The sequence below is a fragment of the Sus scrofa genome, chromosome 17, assembly GCF_000003025.6.
Source record: "Sus scrofa isolate TJ Tabasco breed Duroc chromosome 17, Sscrofa11.1, whole genome shotgun sequence".
NCBI lineage: Eukaryota > Metazoa > Chordata > Mammalia > Artiodactyla > Suidae > Sus > Sus scrofa.
In genome coordinates, this window is record NC_010459.5 from 8,665,005 (window position 1) to 8,670,686 (window position 5,682).

The window sequence follows — 5,682 nt, forward strand, 5'->3', positions numbered from 1 at the left end:
GTTAACTGACTTTCTTTGGCAGCATTTTCAGAATGATAGCAATTTGAAAGAAAATTAAAGTTCACATTCTATACAAGTTAAAGAATTAGACATTTTAAAGTTTTTTTAATGAAGCAAAAGTAGGAATCAAAGTTTACAATAGCAGTACTTTCAAATGCTCAACCCTGACAGCATGGGTTCCTCATTAATGAAAGAAGAATAAAGACAGTTGCCAAGGGGGAGGAGGAAGGAGTGGGATGGACGGGGAGTTTGGGGTTATAGATGCAAACTATTCCATTGAGAATGGATGAGCAATGAGGTCCTGCCGTACAGCCCAGGGAACTCTATCCAGTCTCTTGGGACAGAATATGATGTGAGACAGTACAAGAAAAAGTGTGTGTGTGTGTGTGTGTGTGTGTGTGTGTGTGTGTGTGTGTGTGTGTGTATGACTGGGTCACTATGCTGTACTATAGAAACTGGCACAACTTGGCACCACTGTAAATCAACTATACTTTAATAAAAAAATGAAACAGGAGTTATTGAGGTAACAATCCTGACTAGTATCCATGGCTCAGAGGCAACAATTGTGGCTCAGAGGTAACAATCCCGACTAATAGCCAGGAGGATGCAGGTTTGATCCCTGGCCTCCCTCATTGGGTTAGGGATCCGGCGTTGCCATGAGCTGTTGTGTAGGTCACAGAATCTGCGCGGATTCTGAGTTGCTCTGGCTGTGGAGTGGGCTGGCAACTGTAGCTCCAATTCGACCCCTAGTCTGGGAATTTCCAAATGCTGCAGATATGGCCCTAAAAACAAAATAATAAAATAAATTAGGTTTCAATGATTAAAAAAAGAAAGGCTGAAGCCACCATCTCTGCTGGATATAAAAGAAATTAGGGAATTCCCATTTGGCCCAGTGGTAAGGAATCTGACTAGTATGCAGGAGGATGCAGGTTCGATCCCTGGCCTTGATCAGTAGGTTGGGGATCTGGCGTTGCTTTGAGCCATGGTGTAGGTTGCAGACTCAGCTAAGATCCTGTGTTGCTATGGCTGTGGCTGTGGTGTAGGCCAGCAGCTGCAGCTCCAATTCGACCTTTAGCCTAGGAATTTCCATATGCCTCAGGTGCAGCCCTAAAAAGACAAAAAAAAAAAAAGTTATATGTTGAGAACTGGAAATCAAACTTGTGTTGAAGATAATTCCCTATGTGTTTGTCTTTAAAATATACCATATTACCCTGTTTGAAAAAATTACTTTGGAGAATAAAAGAACTTAAAACCAAAAGAAAAAAAATAAAAGGAGCCTTCATTCAACAGTGTCGTGAGGATGAGAGGTGATCATTATTCCCCATGACTAGAATTCTGATTGACAACATGTTAAAGTCAGGACAGCAAAAGGCTGCAAATAACCACACGTGCTCAATGCAGCAATGACTGATCACGGTGTCTGCAAGCTGTGAGAGATGAGCTACGGCTGTTAAAACAGCAGGAACAGTGCAGCAACGTGGATGGACCTAGAGAGCATCATGGAGTGAGTCAATGACAAAACACCGTTGGGTATCACTTACGTGTGGAATCTAAAACACGACACTGGAGTTCCCGTCGTGGCACAGTGGTTAACGAATCCGACTAGGAACCATGAGGTTGCGGGTTCGGTCCCTGCCCTTGCTCAGTGGGTTAACGATCCGGCGTTGCCGTGAGCTGTGGTGTAGGTTGCAGACGCGGCTCGGATCCCGCGTTGCTGTGGCTCTGGTGTAGGCCGGTGGCTACAGCTCCGATTCAACCCCTAGCCTGGGAACCTCCATATGCCGCGGGAGCGGCCCAAAAAATAGTAGCAACAACAACAACAAAAAAAAAAAAAATAAAAAGACAAAAAAAATAAATAAATAAATAAAACACGACACAAAGGAACCTACCTACAAGACAGAAACAGACTCACAGACATACATACAGAACAGACTTGTGGTTGCCAAGGGGGAAGAGGAAGGAAGTGGGAGGGACTGGGGGTTTGGGGTTAGATGGAAATTACTACATACAGGATGGGTAAGCAACAAGGCCCTACTATACAACACAGTGAGCTCTATTTACTATCCTGGGATAGACCATAGTGGAAAAGAATTTTAAAAGGAATGTATATATGTGTATAACTGAGTCACTCTGCCGTGCCGAAATTTGCTTAAATATTCTTTATTCAAGTATAGCTGATTTACAATGTTATACCAATTTCTGCTGTAGAGCATAGTGATCCAGTCACACATACACATATTCTTTTTCTCATAATATCTTTCACCATGTTCGATCCCGAGAGATTGGATACAGTTCCCTGTGCTGTGTTGTAGGACCGCATTGCTCATCCATTCTAATAGTTTACAGCAATAATTAACACAACATTGTAAATAAAGCATACGTCAAGAAAATAAATTTTAAAAATGTAAAAAATAAAACAGTAGGAACAGGACAGTCAAGGTGTACAGCTGACTTTCTCTCAACCCTGATTTTATTAATATTTGTCTGCTCTGGAAAAAAAAAAAAAAGAATGTCCATACAAAGAAATATAAATACAAACAGGGAGTTCCCATCGTGGCTCAGCGGTTAATGAATCCAACTAGGAACCATGAGGTGGAGGGTTTGATCCCTGGCCTTGCTCAGTGGGTTAAGGATCCGGCGTTGCCGTGAGCTGTGGTGTAGGTTGCAGACCCGGCTTGGATCCCGTGTTGCTGTGGCTCTGGCGTAGGCCGGTGGCTACAGCTCCAATTCAACCCCTAGCCTGGGAACCTCCATATGCCTCGGGAGCGGCCCAAAGAAATAGCAAAAAGACAAAAAAGACAAAAAAAAAAAAAAAAGAAAGAAAAATAAATATAAATACAAACAGCAAAACCCAGTATTCCAGACTCAATGGCAAAATAAATAAAAATGCGTGTATGCAAACTGAGAAAGTCTGAAAGTGACCTTGGAGTGATTCAGACAGTTACTGTGCTGGGGTCTCTCTCTTGGATCAGTGGTTTAGTGCCGAAAGATATCCAGATGAGATTAAATTGATTTACACGAGTAACAAAAGATAAATACATTAACTCATTTTTCTTTAAAAAACGAGAGTTCTTAGGAAAAATCAAACAGTTTATCTTAGCTCTTTCACACAATGTTTTCATTCTGAGTTAGTTTACTTCTCCCCTTCTCTTTCTTTAAATTTTTCAGTGGAAACGAATCCTGATTTCTAAGACACTGAAGATTGCTTAGTGACCTGATGGGGTAATATCATTTGTTATTTACCACCCCTGAAATTTTCTAGGATGGTTTCACTTTCATTTTGTGCCCCTAAGAATAAGAACAGGAGGAATTCCCTGGTGCCCTAGGGATTAAGGACTTGGCATTGTCACTGCTGTGGCTCAGGTTCAACCCCTGGCCCAGGAATGTCCATATGCCACGGCATGGTCAAAAAAATTAAAAAAAAAAACAAGAACTTTCCAAGTTTATGTCCCCACATTTAATGATTAAAATCTACAAATCCTTTCTCAACCTCAACAACCATGGCAAACTCAGAGCTCCAGGACAATTTGTTCTTTTTCAAATAATAATGATTACCTTGCATTTTTTATTTGGAATATGAGAGCAATTAAATTTATCCTTTTAGTAGGTACATGTCTTTGATGAGAAAATCAAGAGAATGCATATCTTTGAGTATAAATCATCAAGGGCTTTCCAGTGGAAATTACACAAAACATTTCTAAAAACTGAGTCCTTTTATGTACTGTGCTTCTAGCTCTCTTGATACTGAAACATGTAATAAACTTTATGTTACCAGATTTGGAGACATTGAAAATAAATCTTCTATTTAAAAAAAAAAGTGTATGTTAGCCTGGCAAAAAAATGCATGTTTTGGAGTTCCTGCTGTGGTGCAATGAGATCAGCAGTGTCTCTGGAGCACTGGGACACAGGTTCAATCCCTAGCCCAGCACAGTGGGTTGAGGATCTGGCATTGTCGCAGCTATAGCTTAGGTTGCAACTGTGGCTTGGATCTGATCCCCTGATCCCTTGCCTGGGAACTCCATATGCCGTTGGACAGCCAAAAAAAAAAAAAGCATGTTTTGCATAAAGTTTGCACATTTGAGTTATTCAATAAATCATAGGATTTTTTTCCTTTTCTTATTTTTGGTCATGGACAGTTCCACACATATACATACACATAAGCAGACACTCCAGTATAATGAACCTGCATGGACCCATCACCTACCTCAACGTGTCAGTCTTACTTCATCTATGCTCCCACCCACTGCCCCTTTCTCCTGCCTTGGCTTGATTATTATTACTTTTTTGGCTGCAACTGCATATGCGGAAATTCCTGGGCCAGGGATCAAACCTGAGCCACAGCAGTGACAATGCCAGATCCTTAACGGCTGGGCCACCGGGGAACTCCCTGGGCTTTATTATTTTAAAGAAAAGTCACAGACATCATACCATTTCACCCAGAAATACTTCACCATAAATACCTTTAGTATTACTAAAAGATAAGGATTCTTTATTTTTAAATGTAACTACCATACTATTACCACATTTTAAAATATTATCAATAATTACTTCGGAGTTCCCAAGGAATTCTTTATTTTTAAATGTAAGGATTCTTTATTTTTAAATGTAACTACCACACTATTACCACATTTTAAAATATTATCAATAATTCCTTGGGAGTTCCCACTGTGGTGCAGTGGGTTAATGATCTGGCTTGTCTCTGCAGAGGCACTGGTTCAACCTGCAGCCCAATGCAGTGGGTTAAGGATCTGATATTGCTGTGGCTGTGGCATAGGTCGCAGCTGCACCTCTGACTCAGCCCCTAGCCTGGAAACTTCCATATGCTGTGAGTTCAGCCATTAAAGAAAAAAAAATCCTCAACATTATCAAATATCCAGTTCAATTCTCCTATCTTTTCTATAGTTTAATTGCTCAAATCAGTATCTAAACATGATCCATATATCCAGTCATAAAAATATATATATATTTCAGGAAGGGTGTACCTGCGGCATGTGGAGGTTCCTGGGCCAGGGCTCGAATCCACACCACAGCAGCAACCTGAGCCACAGCAGTGACAACACTGGACCCTTAATCCAGTGCAGCACAAGGGAACTTCCTGAACATAGTTTTCCTATATTCTATTTTTCCCAACGTGTCCACCCAAACCCCTGCTCACTTCATCAGGAACCTTAGAAAGGACAGCACAATGATGAGTGACAGGCCGACAAGGAACGCAATACACACAGCTGCAAAGAGAAAAGACACGTCGTCACCAAAGGTGTGATTCTGAGCATCAGTGCAGTCCTGTCATTACAGTTTATGACATTAAGTTAAAAATGCAGACAAATACAAACAGAAACAAATGAAGGGAAAGTCTATATCCTTATGCTACATTTCCTGTTAAAACTGAGAACACTCTTCATGGGGTGGGGTGGGTTGGGGGGGAATTGTCATCGTGTACTCCAAAAGTACAGAGAACAGTACAATAAACCCACATGCACCCATCACCTAGGTTCTAGAATTATCAACACTGCATGTATTAATTACTACTCTCCCCTTCTCCCCTCCTTGTGTGTTTGTGTGTGTGTGTGAAGTATTTTTAAGCAAGTTCCAGATACCAGGTTATTTCTTCCCTACACCTTCAGGATGCACACCTGGGACATGACGAAGCTCCTGGCGTCACCCCTGAGGAGGGCACAAGAG